Below are 12,970 nucleotides of genomic sequence, written 5' to 3' on the forward strand. Positions count from 1 at the left end.
ACATGCCTATCCAGGTATTCTCAGATATAGATATATTCATAATCATAACATATTCATTAACAGGGGTCTAAGCCCCGATTACAACCCTGGTGCAGTTTGCTTACCTCAAGTCCCGAGCAGCTAGCGTATGGCAGCCCCGAGCACGATCCCTATTCCTGAGCCCTAGCGATATAACCAAGTCACAACATAATAATAAATAAACATTAAAACCTAAACCAATTACAAACTTCAAAATAACATACTAGCCTCCAGGACCTCGAATTCTACTAAACCAAGTAGTAGGATCCTTCCTGAGCCTTTAAATTTGGGTTCCCAAGCTTAAAAATCTATTTTGGCTATTTTCTTCAATTAGAGTCGCGACCCAGCCCCCTAGGGCCGCGATGTGCTACAAGTTAGGGCCTAGGGCCCTCTCTCTTGGGGGACATGGGCCGCAGCGTCCCCCTACCTACGCCGTGACACATGGGCAACATCTGGGACCCCCAGGCCTTCTCACGCACACAGGCCGCGACACCTGAAGAACAAGGTCGCAACTTGAGCCCAAAAACCCAAAATTCCCTAGCATTTTCTCTGTGTTTCTCTTAGCTAAAACCATCTGAATTCACCCCAAATATAAACTAAAGCTAGAATTGAACCTCTCAAGCATTCCTAAATACTATAAACAACATATGTATACTCAAAAATCAAGCCAACACATTACCAAAGCCTAAAATCCAAACCTTGAGTTCAAAACTCAAGAACACCAAAACCAAGCTTAAAATTCAACAAGAACAGAGGAATTTACTTATCCCTACTGCAGATTGCAACCCTGAGCTAAACCTCCTCCAATCCTAACCCCAACTCTTTCAATTTCCTCAGCATCCTCCTCAAAAATCCTCAAAAGCCCACAAGCACACCAAGGGGAAGAAGAGAACCAACAAGAGAGGGAGAGAGAGAGAGTTGTCTTGTTTCCCTCTGTTTTCCTTTTATAGACTTCTAGTGACTGTGGTATCCCAAGGGTAAGTCTATCCTCTTTACCCTAAAAGACTTAACTGCCCCTAGACAAAATCTTAGTCCTTAATGCCCCTAGGGCATACCCGCCATTTACCACCTTTCCCGCTAATCCTCAAATAGCACTATAAATTCCCAATGAATCCTAACGTGCCCAAATAATCACCTGTTACCCGGTAAATCTCAATTATATGCTAAGTTCCCAAAATACCCCTAAACTTACCCCAAGCAGGACATTTGACCCCGTTGTGACTATTATGCTAGTCCGTTCCCTAGGATCGCCTCAGACCACGCATCTCAAATATATCCACATAATAATGTGACCTCAATCATTTAACACATATAGTCACATTTATACCCTCAACAGGTCAAAATTATAAAATTGCCCGTCTTGACAAGAACGGGCCCACATGCATATTTAATACACATAAACATGCACATATATCATATCACCATATAAATCACGTATGCCACATAGTCACACATTTATTCGATTAATTATGTATATAAATCCAACTATGCCTTCCAGGCACAGTAATCAAGGCACTCAGCCTTAATAACTAATTCAGGACGTTACACCCTCACATGCCCCAAAACAATGGACGTGGTTAGCGCAAAAATAGACACATTGTTGAAGTTGGTCTCACACTCTTGGCTCATCCCTCTATGCCTTTGCATTTTTGGCCATATGCTTTCACCACGACTGTTTATTTAATTAACAGATTACCCACTCGGGTGTTAAACTCAAAAAGTCCCTTCCATGTCTTATACAAAAAAGTTCCAACTTATTCTCATCTAAGGGTGTTTGATTGTGAATGCTTTCATTTTCTTCGCCCATATAATGATCACAAATTGGAACTTCAGTCTGCCTCTTGTGTTTTTCTAGGCTATAACAGCCAACACAAAGGTTATTTGTGTTTAAATCATGTCACTAGTAGATTATATGTCACAAGAAATGTGGTTTTCAATGAGGATAGGTTCCCCTTTTCTCATCATGTTTCATCTTTTCCAACACCACAAAAACCACATCAGGTCATTACTTCATTACCTATCACTCCAGCTTATGCTCCACCTCCTATGCCCACTACCCCAAACTTGTCCCCTATACCCTCACCCATCCACCCCAAACATGTAGCTCTACATCCCATACCTTACCACCCACTTCCTCCTCCTCCTCCTCTTCTCACCATACCCCTAGTCCTATTTCCCCTTCAACACCTTTCCCACCAACTGAACCAGTGAATTTACACCCCATGGTAACCCGTGCAAAGGCTAGGATTCATAAGCCTATATTATTTTATAATGTTGCCCCTACTACACCAATTGAGCCAACTACTTTTTGGGAAGCACAAAAACATGCTGAATGGAAACTTTCTATGCAGCAAGAAATTAATGCATTGACATCTCAAAAGACATGGACTCTTGTCCCACCGCCCCCTGGTTGTCAAACTATTGGTTGTAAATGGGTGTATCGACTTAAATTCAAGGTCGATCGTTCTATTGATCAGTATAAAGGCCGTCTAGTGGCAAAGGGATATCATCAAACACCGGGCTTGGATTTTCATGAAACATTCAACCCTGTCATCAAGCCTAGTAATATTCAACTAGTTCTATCATTAGTTGTCTCTTTGAATTGTCCTATTCAACAATTAGATATAAGAAATGCATTTCTACATGGGGATTTAATGGAGATCATTTTTATGAGACAACCTCCATGTTTTGTGAATGACTATCTTCCATAGCATGTTAGCAAGTTGTTTAAGTCCCTTTATGGACTAAAACCGTCCCCTATGGCTTGGTTTCTTAAACTGAGTTCAACCATCATTCAATGGGGTTTTGTTGCTTCCAAAGCTGATTCCTCCATGTTCATTTATCGATCCTCATTAGCCATGGTGATTTTACTGATTTACGTGGATGATATAATTGTAACTGGTTCGTGTTCCTCCATGAAGTCTTGACTGCTTTCTTACTTACAGAGACATTTCAAAGTTAAAGATCTTGGCCATCTTCATTATTTCCTTGGTTTACATGTTCATCAGACCACTAAGGGGTTACATCTTTAACCAACAAAATATATAAGGGATCATCTTACTCATTTTGGTCTTCTTGATTCCAAACTAGTTTCCACCCTAATGGTGCTTGGACCACTTTCTTTATATGAGGGATCTCCTCATCTGATGCTACAAAATTTAGGAGCCTTGTTGGGGCTCTTCAATATTTCACATTCACTCGACCAGACATTTACTATGTTGTTAATCAGTTGTGCCAGTTTATGCACACCCCTACTTCCACACACTTGCAAGCTACCAAAAGGGTCTTCTGCTATTTGAAAGGGGCTGCTAATCTTGGTATGTTGCTACAACTTGATACTTCTTTTCATCTGCACTGTTTCACAGATGCTGATTGGGCCTCTCTCCCGAATGATCATCGCAGCACAAGTGCCTATTGCATTTATTTTGACCCAAATCTCATTTCTTGGTCCCCAACCAAGCAGAAAATGGTCTCAAGATCAAGCACCAAAACAGAGTATCGGGCTTTAGCGAATGAAGCTTCTGAAATAACTTGGATTGAGTCCCTCCTGTCAGAGATCAACATACGTTTACCTTTAGCTCCATCTTTACATCGTGAAAACATTAGTAAACTTTATTTGGCAAGCAATCTGGTTCTTCATGCACGGATCAAACATATTGAATTGGATTGCCACTTTGTTCGTGAAAAGGCTCATTTCCAAGCTCTAACACTTGTGTTTACTCCCTCTAATGATCAGGTGGCTGACTGCCTCACCAAGCTGCTCGTGACCTCTTGTTTTCATGAATTGAGGACCAAACTCAACATGCTTCCTTGCCCATTTTGTTTGAGGGGCGATATTAAACCATAATTAAACTTCATTATTTGTAATCATAAGTTTAGTTCCCTTTTTTAATATGTTGTATTAGTGAGCACGTGTACTCCTTTATTTTCCTGAATGGTCACCCTTTTATATGACCTATATAAACTCTGATGTACTATTGTTGACGGTAAGAACTCGTCAACGATTGATGGTTAGAAAACTGCAATCTCTATACTATAGGAAGCTTTGAATCAGATAGAAAGAACTCTAATCAACAGAAGAAAACTCAGGCAACCATGAAAACCAGAAGCATATATTTCTTAAGTCTCTTTCATACACTCAGTTTTTCCAACCCCTTAGCCTGAGGGGTTGGAGCCTATTTATAGGGGGGGCTCTATTGGCCCTGGATACAAACAAGTCCCAGACCACAGGGACGTACACAGGTACTCTGATAGTGTAGTGGCTCAGGGCGTAGTGGTGTCTACCCTGATGGTGTCAGAACCGTGGCCTAGGACATAGTACTGTCGGCTCTGGCGTATGGTCGGGGGTGTCCAAGTGGTACCACTACTCTTCGTACAGGTCCGTACCGCCACTACTCCTCAGATGCAGATCATAGGGTCATGCCTCTGTTCTCTCCACAACCGTACGCCCCGTGTCAGCGCACGTGTTCCGTACTCGGTCGTCCTCATCAATCCCCGTTCAATGCTCCATGTTCGTTTGGCATATCAACAAGGTTCCTTCAAGTGATCCCGTGCCTATGTCAAGGAGGCTTCCACCTATGCGTGTCCTGAGAAGTCAAGGAGCCAGGGGTCAGGGCCGGCTTATGCGGGTCACATGGACACGAGGCTCGCAGCATGGACGTCGTGGCAAGGCCACACCCTCGCATAGCGAGGGTACCTCGCGTAGCGAGGCTGGCCCTTTTCCCTCAGGCGTAGGCATGGCTCGGGACACGGGCGTCGTAACAAGGCAGCACCCTCGCATAACGAGGGTCCCTCGCATAGCGAGGCTGCCTCTCCTCCCCCGGGTGCAGGCGTCGCGAGGCTAGGGGCACGGATGCCACAACAAAGCCTCACCCTCGCATAGCGAGGGTGCCTCGCGTAGCGAGGTTGACCTTCTTCTTCCGAGTGTAGACGAGGCTTGATGCCTGATGGAATGGGGCGCACGCGGACGACTAGCTGGAGACCCTCACATAGCGAGGGTGAAGTTTGGATTGGCAAGTGGCCGAAGGCCCTCGCCTAGGGAGGGTGACTCTCTTATCCCAACTCCCTCACCATCATGTGACGCCCTTTTAGGATGTCTCGTAGTATAGAGCTTCACTCGTGAATAGAATTCACAAGGAAAAATTTCCACATTTACACTTCCCCCCGAGTCTATAAGTACACTTTTAAGTGTGTTTGTAGACTCTCTCCATTTCTCTTGCTCGACACGCACGGCCAGCCTTGGGGGACTTAGCCTTGGAAATTTTTCCAACGTCGCTCGAAGAAGCACGAAGTGTGGCTTGGAGTTGTGTTTCTTTTTAGTGTTCAAAGAAACACAATAGCCACCTAACACTTGGGGGATCCATGAAAGTTCCTAAGATTGCATAAGGACCAATCATCCTCCATCGCGGATCCTAAGATTACCCATACTCTTGATCTCCACCATTTATAGGGAAATAGATCCAATGGCTAGGGAGCATTGACTTTCCCTATAAATACTCCAAGGTTTGAAACCACTTCTCTACACCAAGACTTGCCTAGCCTAGTGGCATGCCCTCTAACTTATTTTCAAGAGTTCAAGGGTTCTATTCTCCTTCAAAGCATTCTTGAGGTACTTTTTCTTTTATTTTAGTTATTCATTTTCTTCCTCCCTTTTTTTTTTTTTTATAAATTTTTTTTTTGTTTCCTTTTCTTCTTTAGCCTCGTGGTGACACTAGGCATTCCCTTGTTCCTGGGGTCTTGCTCCTGCTCTTTCACAAGTCTATCCTCGTGCCCTCTCAGCTTCGTATTCCCACAGGTAGGTTTCCTTCATCTCTTCTCCCTTTTGTTTTGCATTGATTACGCGAGGGTAGAATTGTTGGTTGTACGACACTCATTCTTCAGAGTTTAACATTTTCTTCGCATAGCCTCTCCAGTATCCATACACAGGCCCTTTTCTTATACCCTCACACTCGTGTTGTAGATATTGAGTCGCCCTTATGCGTACACGCCCTCGAGTCTTAGCTTGTCCATGGCGTCTAGGCGATGTCCCGAAGGTCCGTCTAATGTTGAATTTATTGAGTTGTCCTCCTCCAACTCGGGGGGCGACGCACGTAAACCCTCTAACCGCGGGGGTGTGCGGGCACTCTACCTCAGGAGACTATCTTACCTTAGACATAAGGCGTACTGTCTGGAGAGGGAGCTAGAATCCTATCCCGGGGACGCGGGTTCTGATCTCTTCCCCCGTCAAGCGACATACATTTCCCAACTACAATCAATCCTCCAGGATTTCCTTTCCGAAATTGCTTGCCTAGAAGAAAACTTGCCCCCTGAGCCTTTTTCCTTTTGTCGTGACGAGTCTCCCGATTACGTGGATTCCTCCTTTGAAGGCGGTAGACATGAGTTGGTTGAACCGGAGTTCCTTTCCATGGTGCTGCCCGTGTTCCCTCTCCTATCCCATGTCTTGCGCCCTAGGGTCAAGCAAAGAGCTGGTAGACATAGGACATGTGGGGAATCTTCTAGGACCCTAAGAAAGTCTGTCGCTCATAAACTGCCTTACTTTGTCCAGGTACCCGAGATGTCGAAGAGAGCCTTGGACACTTCTGATGAAGCCGGAAGATCTACCGTTACCCTGAAGAAATTGGGCAACATGCTGAAAGCCCATAAGTTACCCTTGAACCTCAAGTTCGTTATACCAGAGCGCAAGGAACGCGCGTCCGCACCGCAAAAGGGGTTCGTGGCATTTAGCAATGCCATAATCCGATCTGGTGGAGCTCTGCCACTCCACTCTTTCTTCATCAAAGTACTGGACTACTTTGAATTGGCGCCACTACAATTGTCCCCCAACTCCTGGGTGATGCTCAGCTGTTTGTATGTGTTGTACCATCAGGTGTACTCTAGGGGGCCTTCAACAAGCGAGGTTCATTACTTCTTCACCCTGAGGGAGAATATGTCGGCCCCCGGGTTCTACCAACTCCAGAAAGCCGCGACCCTTAAAGGGAGTTCCCTCTTGGAGGGATCTATTTCCAATAGGGGGGCGTGGAAGTCAGACTACTTCTATACTTACAGTGGACAGACCCGATATTCTAGCTTCAACACCCCACGTAAGGCTATCCTCACCTTGATCCCATATACCATAAATTTCTCTTATTATTCGACCTCTCTTTTTCTTTTCTTTTTTTTTATAGTCCTTGTAACTGTGGTTATTTTCTTTCATTCGATGGCAGGTCTCTTAGGGGTCGTTGGTTCCAACTTGAAACGGGCGACTCATGACCGGGTAATACAAATCCTGGCTATGCCAAAGGCATGCAAACAAGCCAGCGCCCTTTTCATAGAGAGCAATCTCCACTCGTGCGGGCTGCTGACCCCGGACCAGAAAGTTACCTTATGCTCCATTTCCCCTGAATCTGAGGATCCACGCCCCGCGTCACCCGACTCTGTTGATTTACCCCCAGCGGCTCCCGTACTTGAGAGTCCGTGGGTATATGGTCACGATGAAAGGAATTATGATGAAGCAGCCAATAGGGATTATGTCTACTCCCCGGGTGACCATATGGACGTTGAGGAGACCATGGTGTCTGAGAACTACTCCTGCTTGTACTCTGTTGCTGGCAGGGCTAAGGGTGTAGCCGATGATGGCCACACTGGCGGTGCTTCCTCTCGGATGTCGCCGTTAACGCCTGGCGGCGAGTTTGCCTTCGATGCCCCTGCCCCTTGCCCCTCTGTGCCTCGAAGGAATTTTTTCATTCCTTCTTTCGATGGGGCTCCTTCACCCCCGAGGAGGCATCCTAGGTGGGCATCCACAGGCGTCTCTTTACCCCAGGAAGCGACTCCGCACTCTTCTGCTCCCCGCACCACTGCAGATGGGTCGGGGCCTTCCCGGTCCCCCTCCTTGCCAAAGCGGGCCTCGGCAGGTATTCACGCCTCTCCCGGCCCAGCTCATGTTTCTATTCCTGAAGATCATCCTCTGGCGAGCCAATATGGGGAAGCCATGAGCCATCACTTGGGAAACTTTCCCAAAGGTGAATGGGGGACGCTACACGATGTCCCTGAGGCTCAGCTAGAGAGCGCCTACATGCGAGCCTCCCTGCAGGTAACTGTCGCGATACTTGGTTTATTCATTTGTGCTGGCCATATATATACTTTTTATATTATTTCTGGCATATCGTCTAACCCTTGAGGCTTTGCTTTATATTCTCGCCCTCACACAGGCTTCCATTTTGAACCATCGACTGCTCGCCTCCCACTCTTCATCGACCCAACGGTTGCAACACGAGCTTGAGGAGGCACTGGGGAACCTATCGGTGGCTCAGACTGCAAAGGATGCCTTGTCAAGTCAATTGGCCGAGGCGGTATGCCAGAGGGATACCGCCTTGGCCCGGGCTGCATCAACCTCTCATGCCAACATTCAGCTGGAGGCTACCGTCCAAACTCTGAACGGGAGGATCGCTGTGCTCGAAGCTGAGCTTATCACCATTGAGGATCGCATAATCGAGAAAACGTTGCATGCTGTCTGGAGGACTAACCCCGCTGTTGACTTATCTTCTTTTGGGGACTATGCCGTCGAGAGGATTTCTGAGTGGCAGGGTCGAGGTGGAGATTTGTAGGTCCCCTTGTGCTCAGTCTATGTATGCTTTGGGTGTGTAATCCCTCACACCACTTCTTCTCTTTTTTTTTTTTTATCAAACTTAAGGGGCTCTGGCAAGTCCCTCTTATTACTGTTGTTCGTGGGCTATATGTTTTTCTTTGATTTGATGAAGATAATCTTTCTGGTGCACCTTGATTATACTTGTAAGGACACGTTAACCCGTTGGGCTATTGGGGTCCTTTTATGTTCTTTGCGCGCGCTTATTACTTTTTGCGAGAAGCGTCCTTCTCGTCCTTATACATAGTACTATTTTTTTTTCCAAGGGTCCCTTGTAAGACCCTTTTTGGGCTAGCCGGCTTAATGGCCGATCTAGACTTATCGGGTGGTTCTCTCCTTACAGCCTCACCTCTTGGGGTGTCGGCCTTTCGTTGGAGGTCATCCTTTTAAACTGCTCCCTTGATATTCATAAGGGTAGCTAATCCTTTTGAATATAAGAGATTTTTTTTTTTTTTTTTTACTTTTGTCGTCCTACCCCCCTAAGTACCTGATGAGATTTATCTTGGCAGGGACTTTAGTTGATGCTTGCACAAAGAAGTAAATAACATACGAAGTGGAAAACAGTTTCATTCATAGTAGTCAGATTACAACGATATATAAATAGATAAAAGGCTTACATCTACTTGGGAGGTTATCTAGGTAACCTCTTTGATTCTCGTCTACTAAAATAGCATAACCTGCAACAAACTAAACACAGCTACTACCTGCATCAGGCGTGGGAGCCTTACTGCTAGTCTTACCCGGTTGGGCCCTTCACGATTCTGGGGTCTCGTTCCTATGGGTCTGTGCCCCCATGCACCACCATCGCCATCGGTTCTCGCAGTTTCGCAGAAGTGTGAAGGGTGGTGTTATAACACTCTCTAGCCTCTCTTTGTTCTCCCTTCATGCCTGCTATCCCACCAGGAGTTGGGAACTTGACGGTGAGGTGATATATTGAAGTGATTGCTTTCAATTCTCTTAGGGATGGCCTCCCCAATACCGCATTGAAAGCCGAAGCACAATCTACTACGACGAAGTTTGCCATGATCGTGGTCTGTCGAGGTTGTTCTCCCATGGTGAGTGCTAATTCGATCACCCCTAAAGGTTGTATCGAGTCCCCCGCGAACCCGTATAAGGAGGATTGACAAGGCTTCAAGTGCCTGATGCTCAAGCCCATCTTCTCCAAGGCAGGGCGATATAAGATATCTACGGAACTTCCATTGTCTACGAGGACCCGATGCACCCGCAGGTTGGCCAACTGGAATGTCAACACCAAAGGATCATTATGGGGAAAGTGCACCCCTCGTGCATCCTCCTCTGTAAAAGTGATTGAGTCATTTTCTCCTTTAAAGCTTTTCGGGGGGCGCTGTTCCAGACTCATGACACAGGGTGGTGGACTTCGCCTGGCTTCTCTAGCGTACCTATCTCGTCCTTTCCGGGAGTCTCCCCCAAGCCCCGGACCTCCAAAAATAGTTCTCACTTCTCCTTGGATCTCCGGAGCTTCTCTTTGCGTCTTAGATATTACTGGTTCGTCCTCCGACTTCGGCCTTTCTCTCCTGACATATCGGCCTAGGTGCCCCCTGCGGATGAGCTCCTCAATTTCTTCTTTCAAATGAATACACTCTGCTGTGGTGTGACCAATATCCTTGTGGTATTGACAGTATCTATTGGGATCCCTCTGGGACCGATCCTTCCTCATTGGTGGGGGCTTCTTGAAGGGAACCCGCCTCTCGTTGGTGAGGTAGATATGCTCCCTTGTATCCGTCAGGTCCGTATAGAAGGTATAAGCCGTTTGCCTAGGGTCGCTTCCCCGCTTGGGCTTTCTATGTTGATCATCCCTCATCCCTTCGTACGCCCTCTTCTTCTTTGCACCATTCGACCCTTCATTAGTTGGGGGCTTTGCAGGGGACTCACACTTTCCCGCCTTTAAGTTCGCGTGGCCATCCTCTACACGAATATACTTCTGCGCTCTCTCGTAGAATTCATCTATGTCTGTGACTTCCCTTTTGAGCATATTATCCCACAATTTGCTTCCCGGAAGCACCCCGGCAGTGATGGCCATTTTTAACTCTCTGCGGGTCAAGCTCCCCACTTTGGCTGCTTCCATGTTGAACCTGTGGATGTAGCTTTTTAGACTCTCATTTTCGCCCTGTTTTACATTGGCGAGGCTGGTGCCCGGCATAGTATAATCACGCACGGCATGATGTTGTTGGAGAAACTCATCTGAAAACTGTTGCCAAGACCTGACGGATCCCGGTCGAAGTCTCTTAAACCATTTGTATGCGGGTCCTTTCAGCGTGACTGCGAAACAGTGGCATCTAGCCCCGCTACTTATCCCCCTTAACTTCATCAAGTCATTGAATGCGTCTAGGTGGTATTTGGGGTCAGTGCTTCCTTCATACGGGGTCATATGAGACTCCTTGAAGTTGGCTGGGAGTCGGATGGCTTGGATCTCTTTGGTGAAGGGTGATTCATAGTCGAACTCCTCCTCAAGGCTTTGCCCTCCGGACGCGGTGACAATCTTACTCCGCAGGCTCTTCATCTCTGTATCGAGGTCCTGCCTCCTCTTCTTCAGGGAGTCTCTCAACATGGATGGGTTGACACCTTCCTTTCCTTCACCGTCCCGGGGGACAGTAGGAGGGGTAGTCCTCTTATTCGCCCTCTTCTTGTTGAGCTCCTCTCGTAGATCCGAGGGCGTCCTCTTTGAGGTGACCTCGATGTCGTTGCGAGAGCCACCATTGTTCCCTTGCCTTGGCCTCGACGGTCCGGGATGCTCATGAGGCTTCTCCCTGGGGGTGTTGCTGGTGGAGTGTCTGGTCCTCCCGTCGTCTACTGGGACAGTGGTTTCCCGACCCTTCTCTTTCCTCTTGGGCAGGGTCATGTTCGACTTACCTTGCAACAGGCCATTCAGCACCTCCTGCATGTTCTCCAGAGTAGTCTCCAGTCTTTGGTTTTTACGGTGCAGCTCACGAATCTCCTCTTCATAGAAACGAGATTTGGAACTCGAGCTCACGGAATGGACCCGGGGTTGCTTATCGTGTCTACGCGTCGAGGGGCCCGGGTCTTGCCGGCCGGAGTTCGGTACCTGTGGTGGTTTGGGAGGAGGGAACTCGTTGGCATTCCCGGGTGGTGCAGTAGTTGTCCTTGGAGGATTTTCACCGGGCGGGATGGCCGGTGACGAGGCCTCCCTGTCATTCTCGTGAACCTCAGGGTCCCTTGGGGGCTCTACGTCTCGGGGTGGAGGTGGATCCTTCATGGAGGCCTTCAGCTGGACTCCGGTAAGGTGGACCTCTACCTCTCAAGGCTCCCTAAGTCGCTTCAAACGTCTTGGCATTTCTCCTTGCCGGAAGTAATGGCAGAATAGTAGCTTGGTGCTTACTTTCCCACAGACGGCGCCAAACTGTTGACGGTAAGAACTCGTCAACGATTGATGGTTAGAAAACTGCAATCTCTATACTATAGGAAGCTTTGAATCAGATAGAAAGAACTCTAATCAACAGAAGAAAACTCAGGCAACCATGAAAACCAGAAGCATATATTTCTTAAGTCTCTTTCATACACTCAGTTTTTCCAACCCCTTAGCCTGAGGGGTTGGAGCCTATTTATAGGGGGGCTCTATTGGCCCTGGATACAAACAAGTCCCAGACCACAGGGACGTACACAGGTACTCTGATAGTGTAGTGGCTCAGGGCGTAGTGGTGTCTACCCTGATGGTGTCAGAACCGTGGCCTAGGACATAGTACTGTCGGCTCTGGCGTATGGTCGGGGGTGTCCAAGTGGTACCACTACTCTTCGTACAGGTCCGTACCGCCACTACTCCTCAGATGCAGATCATAGGGTCATGCCTCTGTTCTCTCCACAACCGTACGCCCCGTGTCAGCGCACGTGTTCCGTACTCGGTCGTCCTCATCAATCCCCGTTCAATGCTCCATGTTCGTTTGACATATCAACAAGGTTCCTTCAAGTGATCCCGTGCCTATGTCAAGGAGGCTTCCACCTATGCGTGTCCTGAGAAGTCAAGGCGCCAGGGGTCAGGGCCGGCTTATGCGGGTCACATGGACACGAGGCTCGCAGCATGGACGTCGTGGCAAGGCCACACCCTCGCATAGCGAGGGTACCTCGCGTAGCGAGGCTGGCCCTTTTCCCTCAGGCGTAGGCATGGCTCGGGACACGGGCGTCGTAACAAGGCAGCACCCTCGCATAGCGAGGCTGCCTCTCCTCCCCCCGGGTGTAGGTGTCGCGAGGCTAGGGGCACGGATGCCACAACAAAGCCTCACCCTCGCATAGCGAGGGTGCCTCGCGTAGCGAGGCTGACCTTCTTCTCTTGAGTGTAGACGAGGCTTGATGCCTGAT

This window comes from Humulus lupulus, chromosome 6 (assembly GCF_963169125.1).
Source record: "Humulus lupulus chromosome 6, drHumLupu1.1, whole genome shotgun sequence".
Taxonomy (NCBI): Eukaryota; Viridiplantae; Streptophyta; class Magnoliopsida; order Rosales; family Cannabaceae; genus Humulus; species Humulus lupulus.